The 16,110-nt window shown below is 42.5% G+C and overlaps 1 non-coding gene across 1 annotated transcript; it reads right to left on the bottom strand.

Moving 5' to 3' along the window:
* Window positions 1-965: 965 nt before the first annotated feature.
* Window positions 966-1,043, bottom strand: LOC130041107 (small nucleolar RNA U2-19). The gene has a single exon (XR_008795055.1). It is a non-coding gene; the product is annotated as a small nucleolar RNA U2-19 (small nucleolar RNA).
* Window positions 1,044-16,110: the final 15,067 nt, after the last annotated feature.

Genomic DNA, 16,110 nt, shown 5'->3' with positions numbered 1-16,110 from the left:
GGGGCCCAGGAGCCATGGTAAAGGAGTGCAAGAGGGAGATAGGGCAGTGTTTGCAAGGAGGAGTTGGAGACGATTCTTGTGAGTCGGTCTGGTGGGCCCTTCGGAGAGAAGTGCCATTCTACTCCCACGGGGACCTTTGCGTCCAGAGGGTCGTGCCTGCCCAGCCTTGGAGGGCTGACTCGCCTGTGAATCAAGAAGCGGGTGGAAGTTGTGCTAGGTGCCCTAGGTGCCGAAAGCAGCCACGGGCGGTGGTCTCAGTCAGTGCAAGAGGAAAGGCAGTGGGGGAGGGGCAGAGGGTACCACTGCAGTTGCCCACGCGAGCATCCCTTTCTTCTACTGGGGGCTCGTAGACTTTGGGGATAAAGCACAGAATAGCCATGGCTGACTTGCGCGGGAGAAACTCGCTCCTGTCTTCCTTTGGGCCTGGCGATTACAACCTGGCTCTTCCCATGCGCCAGGCGGGGGATGGGAGTTCATGCAAGACCCCCAAGCGAGCACAGGCAGAAGTATGCGCTCAGAACCCCCTGCTTCCTAGTCACATGGTCTCTCTGGCATGGCAGAACCTTCCTCGCAGTACTTGAAGCCCAGCACTAGACGTTTTTGTCATCTACTTGTCTGATTCTGCTGTTCTTGACCCAAGGAATAATGGCCCACCACTATGGTTTTATTCCCAACTCGTGGAATATATCATTTGTTTTTCAATTCCGAGCTCAGATGGAGTATAGAAACTTTCACAGCAAGAAAAAATCACTAATCAGTTGCTCAGAACTGATAAACACACTCTCCCTCCCTCCCTCTCTTTCTCTCTCCCCCTCCCTCCCTTTCTCTCTCCCTCTCTCTTTGCCTTTCTCTCTCTCTCTCTCCCTCCCTCCCCACCTCCTGTATCTCACTAACCAATCAGTGAGTTCTTGGTTATCTATGGCTTCATCACATATAAGACCACCCTAAACACATGCATTGTTGCTTCTCAGAACTAGAGCTCACATATCAGGCAAACTGGAATGACTTCTGATGCTCAGATTTGGTGATTCCTATCACTGATCCACTACCTATAAGAATAGCTCAGAACAGAAAGACACAATTTGAATGGACTTAATTTAAGCATTAAGGTTCCTGATTTACAAAAAAACACACACACACTAAAATATGCTGGCAGAATTCTAGCTTCACAGGTGGCTGTCAGCACCTGTGACTCAATGCAGATTTTTTTGTTCTCCCGTCTCTGTGCTCTGTCCTCAGACAGATTGTTCCTTGAGTTCCAAGTAACAGAAAATAAATGCATGTACCACCACTGAGAGTTCAGAGGGAATTCTGGCCCTGACTGTGAGGATGGACTGGACTGGAGGAATAACCCCTGAACCCCCTGTCTAGACCAGAGTCAATAGGGTATATACTGGGTGAGTCAGGAAAAAGAGTGGACAGAGCCGAGCTCTTCAAGAGGGTCCTGGATTGAGAGGGAGCAGAGGGCAATGTGAGTTTTATTTTCCCATTGTTCAAATCCTAGATGAAAATAAGGGACAGCTACAAAAAAAAAAAATTAGCATGGGTTTTGAATTGTGTAGTATCTCTGCGAAAGAGCATACATTAACTTCCGCTTATAATACTACTGCTTCTGACTTTATGCCTGATCCTCCTTGCTTTCGTTTTCGACATTTGGTTTTTAATTTATTTATACTTTGGGGGGACCATCTGGTGGTGCTCAGGGGCTTCTGCTGGCTCAGTTCTTAGGAGACCAAGTGGTACCAGGAACTGAAACCAGGCGCACTTCTTACAAAGCATGTGCTCCAGCTTTGTGAGCTATCTCTCTGGCCTCATCAACATTTATAACTTTATCCAAATATGGTGCTTTCTTGCCCAACAACTATCTAATTTTTTAGAAAAAAAATCATTCTACGTGTCTTTAGCTAGTTTAGAAATACTTTTGCGTATATCACTCATTATATCACTATATATGATGACAATAATGTTGCTCAAGCTTTATCATAGGAGAATGTGTCCCATATTCAGAGCAATGGGGACTTTATCCTGAAAGGTGGCCAGGTTATCCTGGCGAAAGGCAGAGCAAAATGGTCCAATCTAGGCTTCTGGAGCATTCTAGCTATGTGAACCCCAGAAAATGCCTGAGTCCCTACCCATCTGTTTCTTCTATAGAATATCAATAATTATAATATCTCCCTCCCAACTTCACTGAAATCTCTATTTTGTTTCTTGAATTAATTTTTTGCAATTCTGTGATTTACAATGACAAAATGATGGTTTCTCCTGAATGCAGTTCCATTACCATATCTCTTACCAGTACACCCTTCACCTCCTGCAGCCGAACCGACTCAATTGCTGAATCAGTTACCCCATTGCTTTTGGCCCTTGGTTGCTCCCTCTCTGTGTATCTTTGAGACTCACATATGAGAGATCATTCTGCATCCATCCCTTTCCTTCTGACTGACTTCACTCAGCATAATACAGTCTACTTCCATCCATGTTGCTGTAACTTACATAATTTTGCTCTTTCTTAGAACTGCACAGTACTCTACTGTGTAGCTCATCTGTAGTTGGGTGTTTGGGTTATTTCCATATCTTGGCTACTGTACTGAGCGTGGCGTGACCATAGGTGTGTGGAGAGCCTTTCAAAAGAACGTTTTGGGATAGACACTAAAAACTTGTATAACTGGGTCGGATGGGAATTTTCCTCCTACTTTTGGACAGGCTTCCATTGTGCTTTCCATGGAGTAAAATCTACAAATAGAACCCTTGAATCAGTCCCACTGTTTTACTCAGTTGTGTCAACTATGGAAGAATTTTGACTTGGCATAAAAGGAGGCCCTGCACTGGTCCTACATTCCCACAACATGAAAACAGCCAGCTGCCCAAGTAGATCGATCAGAAATAACTAGGAAAAGACTTAAAACTCTAAATGGTGCTGTTAAGTCACTTGCCATCCATGTGTCTGACTCCTGGTTGAATCTCCAATACCACATGGTCCCTCCTACCCCCCAGCATCACCAATGTGTAAGCCCTCCAATCTTTAAATAACTTCTCTATGACATGAAATTAGGCATATCCTAGCATTTAAAAAATATTTTTTAAAGAGCTGGGGAGTAGTACCCTCCCCTAAAATATATATATTTTTAACTTATACTTTCATCAAATTGCAGTTCTGGCAGATTTTAATATTTACTTAAGAAATCCCTGAGAAAAATTCTAAGCCACACTAAACTCTTGCACAATTTATTTTCTGCTGTAAGGGATCATATTACAGGTCATCTCAAGAGAATGGGATTTCCCTGTTAATTTTTAAAGGAAAGAAATGCTGTTAGGCACCAGCGGCTGGTATGAATGGCTTCTGGATGCCCGGGCTGGCTGGGATGTGCACACGCATCACTAGGGCAGTACTCTGCTGGGCCCCATTCTTCATAGGGCTGGCCTGCCACCGCTATGGCCCTCATTCTCTTCCCCACTTGCCAGTTTGGCCAATTTGTTCATTTCTGATTGGGGCAGTTTAGGAAATGATGCAATGCCCACCACGGCCCTTTTAGACGCATGCTTTCAAGTGAGTGAAAGGGTTTTCCCATTTATCTACCCATATGTTAGGGATGAGCAAGCCATCACACCTGGTTAGCCAATCTCTTGCTGCCTTTCTTTGTTTATCCTTGAACTTGCTTTGCTTCCTACATGTATGCAGTGACAAAAATACATCTTCCCATCCAAGTACTAGCCAAGCCCAACCCTGCTTAGCTTCTGAAAAATACATTTTCAAACTATCGTGTGGTCCTCTATAAAATGACCTTGGCCATCACTAATCGCCATTACCCTGCGATAGCGTAAAAGACATCAATGGGGTTTACTTTTACATGAACTGAAGAAGCCCAACTGCTACCTGTCCTGCACAGTTTGGTAGACCTTTTTCATCACTGGTCTACATTTGGTATTTAAATAAGTGCTTAACTAAAAGGCAAGGGATGTTCACAGTAGTAGAGGGTTTACAAAAAAAAAAAAATTTTTTTTTTGCCAAGTATATGCTGATCAGAACCAGAAGCATATGAATGAACATATTTATAATTTCTGCAGACAGAGACATGTTCTTGCCAGAGAAATCAGGCCCAAATGTGGATGTCTGACTTCCTGTCCCTCTCCCAGCTCTTCCTAACTAACTGTCCCTTGCATCCTGCCGAGCACACACCGCTCGCTGAGTCTGCCCATTCAGATCTCGGGGCGCCATGCTGAGTCCTTCTTTGGTCCCTTTCCCCTTCGGCAGATGGAGTAATGCCATTGGTCGATCTTTGGGGAATTCTCCTTTCTACTCTTCACCCTCATTACTTCTGCCATCTGGTCCACGCCTGTTTTCCTTCTCTCTGGCAGATGTTTCCCTACCTCTTCTCCCACATGGACCTGGCGAATCTCTCGTGGTTCGGTGCCCCTACAGGTACAGAGCCGACACAGGTACAGAGAGTGGCTGTGCATCAACGTGAGGTCTTAGATCTATAAAGTCACCGTGAGAGGGAAAGTCACAGCAGTGGCCACAAGACGATCTTCTGTTAGGGGACCCAAGCTTTCTGCCTGTGTTTTGGTTTAAATATTGCAACCTCTGTCATAGGATCCGGCCATTCCTCTCCTAGGGAGGTCTCTCTCCAGGAAAGATAAAAGCACTGATTTGAAAGGAGAAGACATGCCTATGCTCACTTAAACTCACCAGGGTAGGAAGAGAATGTAAGTGACCCAGGAAGTGTGATTGAGCAAAGATGGGATAGAGGCACATCATGGAACACGCCTGAGCCACCCAGTAAAGAGAGAAAATCTTGCCACTTGGGACGCAAATGCAAGTAGTTCCCAAAACCCTAAGCTCTCTTTGTTAAGCAAAGAGAGTCTGGAGGAGAAAAACAATTCTGGGTGACATCCCTCATGTGTGGTGTAAAAACAAAAAAGCAGGAGAGTAGATGAAACCAGACCAAGACCTTGGGCTGTAGCATTGACAGTGGCAGAGGGGCAGAGGGATGGACACGGGGGCTTGAAAGGGGCAGGGGGGTGCAATCAGATGTACTCTAAGGGGATGAGCACCAACCCCTAAAACACAGGCACGGCTGGACCAAAACAACAACACAGACTAGTGAGATGTGTTTGGTTTTGCCAGCCCTTGACCTCCAAGGGCTTCCAGGGCAGCTGTGTTTAGAAGCTGCTGCTTGACCTTGGTTTATAAGGCCGGCATAAGCTCTTCCTGGGACCTCGGTGTCAGGACACATCCTGCCCTAAAGTAGATGCTCTGGAATGTGGGAGAGATGGCTAAGCTCTGAAATAATTCTCAGTGTAAAAAGCACCTCCTGAGACCTGAATGATGAGGTGCAGATTATCAAATACAATGGAATGGCAGGGAATGCCAAGACTCCGTTCTGGGAGGAAGAAAAGAGAAAAAAAAAGTGATGAAAGTGCAGGAGGAGGACTGTGTGCCTACTGAGATGAAAACACTATCCATCTGTTTAAACCCTAAATTCTATTCAAATGTTATTCGGGCTTTAATGATCTGTGATGATTAAAAGTTCTCTCCCTCTTCCCCTCCCTCTCTTCCCCTCTCTCCCCCTCCCCCCCCCTTGCTAGCTCTCTCTCTCTCTCTTACATTCAAGCCTGGGGAGAAGAGAAAGATTCGATTAAATGGTAATTGATAAAAGTTGATATTCCTCTTAAGTGTCTTAGTCTACCTTTACAAAAGAACAAATTCTACCTCTATGAGCTCGAAGTTTATTTGATGCATTTGGGTCGAGGAGTGAGGGGTTGGAAATGAAGAGATGTGGATTTGTGAGGAGTGACAACCACGTCTAGAGATGCCTGTTCACCTTCCAGGACCCTCCCATAACAGGGTGGAGATGGTGGCTTGACAAGTGGTGATGGTCGGGCTTTGCCCCACCCCACCCCGCCCCCACCCCCCATGAAGACTTCCTGGTCAGCATTTGTGGTAAAAGAGACCCAAGACTCACTCTTTATGAAACCTTTTCAGTATAAAGCATGGATTAAAAGATGGCTGAGAGACTGCAAGGCAATGAACAAGACTTGGGGTCAAACTAGGCCTTGTGAAGCTCTCCACTGGAAAGATGCACTTACTATTAAATAAGTGCATAAGACGAAGTTCCACAAAAACAGAGCTCACAATCACAAATCTGTTAAAACCTTAAGGTCGTCATTCATGAACAGATGGGTGTCTTTTTGGTGCAGGACTCCCCAGGAGTGATCGGTATTGATCACGGGGCCTTGTCCCTGTCCCACTCCTTGGAACCATCGCCCCAAACCCTAAGCTTAACTTTCCTCCTCAGAGACTTTTTCAGATTCACAAAGTTTCTAAGAAGAGAATGTCTGGTAGGCAAAGAAACCTACCCAATGCAGCATAACATAAGTATTATATGTTATAAAAAAAATAGATCTAATTAAGAATTTGGGGGATAATATGTCCCTTATAAATAACCACATAAATTGATTCATCATTAAATTATACCAAAATAGTGTTCCAAAACATGGAATTATAGAATTGAACAGATCTGAAATCTCATTACATCTAGGGACATTTTTGTGCTTTTTCTGTAGCTAGTATCCAAAATATCAAATAGAATAATCCTTGTTTTTAGATAATTATATACACACAAAAAATTGAATTAAAGGACTAGAATAAACCCTGCCTGTCCTATGTTAAAATAGGTCCATTCACCCCAAGCAAAAACATTAATGCCTATTTACCATGGTAACTACTAACATAGTTTTATATGGTAAAATCGTCATCTATTTATTTTTTGGTTTGGAAATGATAAAAAATTGAAGTATCTGACAGCTAGTGAGAAGTGTCTGTAAATTGTACAAACTGGAGTTTGTGGTAATTACAGATTAAACATGTAAAGGAAAAGGAATTTTGCAAAGAGAAGAATTGCAAGGCTTGAGAGTGAATATAGGATTCCTACTTCAGTGAGAGAATGTCATTTGTATTAAATATTTCTAATGAACTTATACCAAAGTAGAGTTTTCACAGATTAAAAACAAACAAATCTACATCTCTAGACGAATGTGATTATTCTGCCCACACCTGTGAGCCTGTGATTCAGGGAATGTTCTATAAAAAGAAACCAAGATGGGGTCCTATGTAGTATTTAGGAAAAAAATGGAAAGGACAAGTCATTCCCTGATGGGGGTCTGCCTATTTCGGAAGCATGGGTTTCTTTGCATGAGAAGGAGAAAGTGAGTTGGAGACCAACCTCAGGTGGCATGATAGAGGCAAGAAACCCTCAAATGACAAGGAAGAGCTTGAGTTCAAAAGCAGGAGAGGAAAGAGGAACACAGAGTGTTTCTGGAAGTTAGGACAAGGGGCGGTCTGAGTTGAGAGACATCTGTCATAGAGAAGGGAAACAGGAGAAAGATGAGGGCTCCTCTGGTAAAAGCGACAGGAGTCACTGAGTTGAAAAGAAAATGCCAGCTCTTCCAATACCCAGTGTCCTGCCTTCTCGGGCTAGGGCAGGTGGGAGCACCTGCAGAGAAGGGCAAGAGAGGGCGAGGACCTCCAGGAGAACCCAAGAGGTCAGAAACAGCTCGGTCTGGGCATATATCCAGGAGTCATGTAGATAAAAGGATCTGTGTTAGTCACATCCAAGGGTTGCTTAGCGGCAACAAGAGGCAAGCGGCAAGTTGCATTCACGTATTTGATGGCAGCGACTGAGAACATTGATTTCTCATTAAATACCTCTCCTTGTGTCCTAGGGTCAGTGTCACTTGACCAAGCCCCTTGGGGTGAGCATCGACAACAAATGCCCTTCTCTGTTCAAGTCGCTGGATCTGCATAATGAGTAAGTGATGTCGCATTGCATCCATCCGAAAGAAGTATGTTTAAAATAAAAATGTAGGAGGCAGTAACATCTTAAGCTCCTTTAATTATTTCTGTAAAACAGCACTACTCTTTAGATAGGTCTGCGTTCTTTTTATCCTGTGTCCAAGTTGAAACAAACAAAAGGTTTGGGAAAGCCCATTGTTTCTCCAGCCAAGTTCAAAATAAGGCAGAAAACATCTGCAGAAACTGGACAGCTAATCTAGGCTTCCTTCATTTAGGAAACACTGACAGAGCTAAATCCGAAGGTAGCCAGAGAAAGGAGGTCTCCCTGCAATTATTTCAGGAAGGCATTTTCTGTTTTGTTGTTGTTATTTTGTTTTTAATGCACTGGGCATTGGAAAGGAAGGAGGAGGAAAGATTAAGCAATTGGAAATGCTTTCATGTTTCAAATTAACATACTGCCAACCCCCAAAGAGCCAAATCCTATTCATGTTCCATGTCTTGGTTGCACAAATGTATACGGTCTCTTTCCAAAACATGATTATAATCAGGTCATGTATATAGAAGGAAGTCTTTTCTAAATGCCTGGCTTAGAGGACAGAGTGAATATTCAGAGAATAAAGATATAAAAGAAATGTGAAAAATTTTAGATACTGTATAATTACAGTCAAAAGAACGTAACATCTGAACTCTCTCTTTAATGTGATTCTAGAGTGTACACCATACCTTTCTGAATTCTGTGTATCAAGCCTTAACTGACACCAGGTTTCATCCATTTCTTTTAGACTTTCTATTTTTTGTTTCATTGTGCCTCAGGTTTGAATCGTTGCTATTTTAAATCACGGTTATTAATTTGTCATACATGATGGGGAACAAACAATTTAAGGAAAACTAAACTGCATGCATGTTTCCATGTAGAAATAAACTGGTCCGTCAGCAATTTTAAATAAATTCTATTTTACATCTGAATTGTGTCTGTATTTTAATGTGAGTTCCAGAGATGTCGAATAAAACCTGTGCAGTGATGCCTCTGCAAGGAAAGGTTCTGAATCTGTGATGCTGTGGATGGAATGCGGGGCCTCTCACACACGAGCACGCTCCTGTTGAACACAACCCCAGCCACAAAGGTGTTATCTATACAAACACCAGAAAGGTATTTGGACTGCCTGGCACTGTTTGATGTTCTCTTCATTCCCTATGTGGAAAGTAGGCAGAGGGGCAGTGTGGCAAAGCCTAAGACAGAAGGGACAAAGGGATGAAGGGGGAGGAAAGCGAGCAGGCAGTTGAATCATGCACTTGACTGATTAATTTCTAATATAATACAAGAGGCTGATCACAGACACAGAAGGTAAAGGTAAAGGTAAAGGCCCTCCCGTTGATCGTCGATTTGCTCGAGCGGGCCCAGTAACGTCTCCATTGGAGACTTTGTTGTTACTGTGTCTGGCATATCGAATACTCTCGGTAGCTTGCCGGGCTCTCCGAGAGGGGCGGAGGAATCGAACTTGCATCGGCCATGTTGGCTGCTTGTAAGGCAAACGCCCTACCCGCTGTGCTATCGCTCCACAGACACAGAACTTAGCCCTTAACTGACTTTCTGCATTTTCATGAGTCACAGCCGAAAGGGGTTTCTGCTTACTCAGAAAGAGATTCGTCTAGAATTTAGACTCCAGATGAGCTCTTAGGGAGCTGTTTGGATTAACTCTAGTTTAATGAATCACAAATGAAAGACACTTGTTGGATAATGAGAAAGGATGGAGAAATTTTTTTTTGGAAAAATTAGAGATAATTGCAAGACTCTGACGAAAAGGGAATTGTGATTGTTCGCTTGCTCTATTCTAACACATCTTCTTTCTTACATTGATTGGGAATAATTGGCGAATGCATCTCTGTCAGATCTATTGATCATTTCAAAGACAGCTCAACTAGGTTTCCAGGTGTAGATAATCATTTGGGAGTAAACATCGTGTGGGCTGTGTGATGTTCCACCACAGAGCCCCTGGCCACACTGCGCCCCAGGCCCTGTGTGCGCCATGGCGGTATGAGATCCCAGAGCTGTGTCTGCCCTCGTCAACTGCCCTCTGGGGTGGGCCCCCGACTGCATCTGCTGTGCAAGGAATTTACTGTGGGGGCATCATCGTTGAATTCTTTGTTAGCATTCTTGATTCCCCAGAGTTCTGGGTCTCAGGGACTCAAAAACACTCTACACTTGATGCTTGAGCTCTACCACATTCGCCACTCTTTAGACAACCGAGTCTCTTAAGTATTTGTTGACCTCGATATAGACAAATATTGCAATTTCATAATACAGACATTATATACATTCTACATGATATATTTCTATAATATATACCCAAATTCTATCCCTCATTTGAGTGAATCGTGATATTCCAAGCATAGCTCTTTCGATTCCTCTTTGAGAGACACGAATAGCGTTCTCATCCTGTTTTCGTAGGGTCCAGGTTTCTGAGGCACATGTTAATGCAGGAAGAACAGTGGAATCAAAGAGGTGTGCTCGTAGCTGGAGGTTCTTTGTCCGGAGTTCTGATCTTCGTCAACGCTCAAGAATCAGGGACGCTGTCTCATTTGCCAAGACATCAAAAATCAGATGGGCTGGACACGTAAAGAAGTTTTCAGACAACCGCTGGACTAGAGCCATTACAGATTGGATTCCACGGGACATCAAAAGATCACGTGGATGCCCACCTACAAGATGGTCAGACTTCTTCGTCAAGACCCTGAATGATCGGTTTGAGGCTCTGCATGTTCCTAGAATGAACAGATACCATTGGGCTACGCTAGCACGCAACCGGGATGAATGGAGACGTTACTGGCACCCGCTCGAGTAAATCGATGAATAACGGGGATTAAGTGATTAAGTGATGATATACCCAAATAATTTTCTAAAGTTTCCATCTCTACTTTGCGAGAAAATTCTTCGACTGCAAAGCCTAGCGTTAGCACATCAAACTCAGACATAATCAGCATTCCTAAAAGAAAAGTTAGATGCCTCACTCATATATCTTTTCCCATATCCCATCTTGATATCTCTCCCTCCCTGAAATGTAGCAGAATATCACTATTGCCTTTTCTTTCCTCTCTGCTCCCCTTTCACAATGGATTCACCCCACCTATAAGTACAAGTTAACCCTCTTTTGACTGTGGGCAACTAAGTCCAGTCAAATCCATTTACGACATGTTTTACACCTAGCAAAAGGCAACTTTCTGTGATTTTTGTATTAATTGCACAGCCAACAAAGAGAAATATCAATAGGAACTAAATGAGCTGGACAGAGTCTTCTGAACACAGAATAAAATTTTTGGCTCTTGTTTTATTTATTGGTACCTCCCTGGAAGTGTTCAGCGCTTATACCTGGTTCTGCACTCAGGTTTCACTCCTGGTTAGGCAAAGGGGTGCCAGGGATCAGATCCAGGTCAGCCACATGGCAAGCACCCACCCTCTGTACACCCACCTCTCTGACCCCAAATGATTTTTATTTTAAAAGAGAAAGAATATGTGGAATAAACAGCAGTAGAAACAGAAAAGAGTAACAAAAGTTGGTCAGAAATACGATCAAGAAAATATTGGAATTACAAATGCTACCATGACAAGTTATAGCTTAGAAAGAGACACAAATTGAAATATACAGTTAATTTAGTACACAATTGTATATGCTTACGCTATCACCAGGTTCTTTTATGAATGCTTCTTAAATGAATCACCCAATTTTCTAACAGTTATGAGGCAGGTATGGCTGTCAACATTATATAAATGAAGAAGTTGAGATTTCTTAAGATAACATAGTAATTAGAAGAGTCACCAAGAGTACTTCCCACAGAGAGGTACAGATCAAAATCCTGAAAGGATCATCAAGATATCAAGAAGACAGAGAGATCTAGAAGACAGAGTTACAAAGTGTGGGCATGATATCCTCTGATTTTCACATAATAATTTCAAAAAATAAACATTAAAATCTGTGTTTAAGTTACACATATGTGCATTTGCATTTATTTAAAAATTAAGAGAAGCCTTCGAAGAGAATATAGGAAGATAGCAGCAACATTTATTATATGCAGCTAGTTGGTATTTGAGATTCTGGATAAGCCAAAAGCATAGAAGAAGGGTACAATAAATGTTTAATAATACTGTTTAGGAAAACTAATAGCCACAGCAAAAAAGAAAGGAAAAAAAGAAAGAAACTAGACAAATCACTGTCACTGTCACTGTCCTCCTGTTGTTCATCGATTTGCTCCAGCGGGCCCAGTAACGTCTCCATTGGAGACTTGTTGTTACTGTGTCTGGCATATCGAATACTCTCGGTAGCTTGCCAGGCTCTGTCGTGCGGGCGAGATACTCTCGGTAGCTTGCCGGGCTGTCTGAGAGGGGCGGAGGAATCGAACTCGGATTGGCCATGTTGACTGCATGCAAGGCAAACGCCCTACCGCTGTGCTATTGCTCCAGCCCAGACAAATCACACCATACACAAATTTAAAAAAATAGATGCACAAGTTTGATGTTAGCCCTGAAACCATACAAACAATACATACAATAACCTGAACCCAGGACATAGGGTTTACAGATGTCATTGGAGGCTACATTGATACATGCAGGAAACCAAAAGGAAAGTAAATTTATATGCATGTCTCTAATAATAATTTTTTAAAAGCTACCAATGAAAAACATCTTTCTGAACAAGAGACATCTGATCATTATCAGTCTGAAAAGTGGTTCATGTCAAAAATATATGAAGAACTCATAAAAATCAAGTGATTTTGAAGATGGGCAAAGGACTGGACAGATGCTCCTTAAAAGATGACATACAAATGGCCAACAGGCACTTGAAAATATGTTCATGTCATATTTGGGAATGCTTATCAGAGAGCAATGAGATATCCCCTGCCTCCTACTGGAATGGCTGTTACCCAGAATTAAAGCTGTAGAAAATAACTCGGGTGGGAGAGGGTGTGGGAGAGGCCAGCCCTGGTGCATTCAGGGAATGTGAATGGAAGAAGCCACTATGGAAAGATGTATAGAGGTCCCCCACCAAATTAAGCACATCATTTATAATGGCCCACCTGTCGGGCATTTACGAAACACCAAAAAACACTGAAGAATTTTGTGCATACCCATGTTCACTGCAACATTAAGAGCTTGAAACATTTTAAGAGTCCTTGATGGATTAAAGATATACAGAAGACAGATGGACACAGAAATACTGCTCAGCTATAAAATGACAAAAGTCTGCCTTTGTCAAAGCCTGCCTCTAGTCTGTACAATAGGCTCAGTGGAACCAGATAGGAAAAGACCAGAAACTCATTCATGGCATGTACAAACACCCCAAATATGGAATAAAACAAGACAAAGTTAGTAACTATCAAAATATCAAGGGAAAGAGAGGCAAGCCAATCACCTGGGAGTGAAGTGAGTAGTGAAGAAGAAAAATGGGCTTCCCACAATAGAGTTAGTATAGTATGTACAGATACTCAGGTACATAAAAATACGTTCATTTCATATCTGAGAATGCAGTAATGCAGTATCCCCTCCCTCCTATTAGGATGGCTGTTACCCAGGATTACAGTTGTGCAAAATAACAAAAGTGGGAGTGGGCATGTGTATCTTAGGTACAGGTACTGATATAAAACAATGAACACTTGAAACTTAATGTTTTAGTGTTCATTTAAGGTGGGGGAAGGGAAAGGGTGTCTGTCTCTGTCGCACTCCCCCTCCCCTGGCAGCATAGTGGCCGCCACCTCTGAGCTTATTGGACAGCCAGGTATGAGTTGGCGGTGATGGGGCAACTTTAATTAAATCAAAATTTAAATGATGATCCCTCATGAGATGGAGGCAGAACCGGCACATCCTTCCCTCTCTTCTGAGGCCAAGAATTGCCCCCAATCTCGTAACTATGCGGCTTTTGGCAGAAATCTCTCCAGACTTAATTAGTAAAATATCAGAAATCCAAAATCATGCGGCCACAATAGCCACCACGCGACATCATATGGTCTTCATAACAAACAATAGAAAATAAATTATTTCACAATGCCTTTCCAGCAGGTCTGATTGTTGGGGGAAATTCCAAATAATAATGGTGCATCTTTTGTCAAAATAATGAATGTAATCAAAGTAGAGAGAGAGCGAGCTAAGTAGAAATTATCTGCCTCACAGGCATCGGGAGGGGTGGGAAGGGGGGCATATTGGGGTTCTTGGTGGTGAAAAATGTGCACTGGTGAAGGGATGGGTGTTTGATCACTGTATGACTGAGACGTAAACCTGAAAGCTTTGTAACTTTTCTCATGGTGTTCAATAAATAAACAAAAAAGAGGGGGGGTGAGAAATTAAAAGTCTTCAATATATAAAACCTAATGTATAATAGAAATCTATTCAATAAAAAATAAACTACTAAAGCAACATCTACATTTGGTAGAACAATGTTTTTATAATCATTGTAAGGTTGGGACTAGAGAGACTGCCTTGCATGTCAAAAGATGCTCCCATCGACGCTATTGAATTATGCTATTGTCATCCCCTCTAGAACTCAAGGGATACTTTGGTACTTGGACCTATTCTATCATGGACCACTGGATTCCATATTTCATCTACACTGTGGAAAGCCACATATATTATTAAGTGATTGAATCCAGTTATCAGATAGCTTATGGGATATAACATATCTTCCTACCCTTCTATTTCCAATTTCTTGGTTTTTATTGCTGCAGATCAAAAACTCTTAAGAGTTTCATAAAAAAAAATTCAAATTGAACCTGTCTATCTTTGAAACTTTAATTACAAGTGAACAAACTAAATATCTCCATTTTAAATCTCCCTGAATAAAAGGATTTTACTAGGTTGTACTAAAGAGTAAGATCTGGTAATATTTTTCTTTTATTACAGGTTTTCATTGTTTTCAGTATGCTCAGGGCGAAATACAGAGACCTCCCAAATGGATCACTCTTTAAGACAAGTCTATGAAATTAAATAACACTGGGATAAATGCAGCCTCATATTAAATATTCTCCCTGGGCCAGAGACAAAGAGAAAAAGCAAAGGATGAATTTTAAAAGGAAGAGTTCTGGCCGTCATCTTCAAAATTCCACAGAGGGGCTGGAGAAGGGAAGGCATTTGCACATATCTTACCGGGGTTCAATCCCCAGAACCCCATATGGTTCCCTGAACACCACCAGGAGTGGTTCCTGAGTGTAGAGCCAGTGACCCCTGAACATCACAAATGTGGCCACCAAAACAAACCAACAAAAAAAGTAAAAATCCCACAGCCTTGGGACTGGAAATAGACTTTGCCTTGCATGCGTAAGGCCCTAGGTTTGATCCCCAACGCTGGAGACAAAAAAATCCACAGGCTTTGGAATATTGCTGGTAGGGGAAAAGTGCCCCTGACTCTTAAACATGCATTTTATACTAGACCCCTTACAAGAGAATTTCAGATTATTGATCGGCATTGCCTGATTCCATTTCATTGAGCCCCGAGAGAGTTGAAATTGCAGACTGAGATAAACTAAATGTACCAAGTTCATCATGTTTAAAACTGCTTTTTCAGGGGATTGCTTTCTCTCTGCCTCTTCAGAGCTGTTCCTCTCCCACTGAAAGGTTGTAATTGCAAAATGGATGGGGGAGATGAAGGAAAGGAGGTGGGGGAAAGGCAGTTATGGTCTGGTATGGTATCATCTGTGATGTGTGTCTGAAAGATTTATGTCCTGATTAAAGGAGCCCTGATTGAATTTTCTGATAGAAAATTGTTTTGGCCATTGGCACATGTGCTGCATATGCCTGGATCCAAAGTCAGCTTCACTTATGGCTTGTGAAAGTTACAGAAAGACACACACACAAAGGGCACACTAGTTGAAAGGAGAAATTACTCGGATGCTCTGACATGTGGCAGGGATCAAGATTCAGCAACCAATAACTCAGGGTCCAGCAATGCTTCCCAATGTGTTTTCTTCTATAGTGGCACTTCCTTCACTTGTGGGAACATTCCAACATGTCCACTAGAGTGGTAGGAACAATCAAGACACCAGGAACAGCATGACAGGAGTTTTTGCTCTAGTTGTGCTGAGGGTTCTCCCAGTCAGGAAAAGGAGAATCAAATGAGGATTTCTCATTGTGGTTAAAGCCATAAAGGAAGTTAGTATTTGAAGGGATCACTAACAGTGGAGATCAGGGTTCTCAGACTAGACAGAGGGTGCAGCCAAGGAGACGGTGTCTTTTAGGATGTGACACTCAAGGGGATGGGCCAGGTGACTCCCTGATAGTGGTGGGTGGTGTGGTGACAGCCAGAAGACTGCAAGCAAAATAGCCAACACAAAGTTCC

Source organism: Sorex fumeus, unplaced genomic scaffold, assembly GCF_029834395.1.
Source record: "Sorex fumeus unplaced genomic scaffold, SorFum_2.1 ptg000097l, whole genome shotgun sequence".
Lineage (NCBI taxonomy): Eukaryota > Metazoa > Chordata > Mammalia > Eulipotyphla > Soricidae > Sorex > Sorex fumeus.
This window is presented reverse-complemented; position numbering and strand designations above follow the sequence as displayed.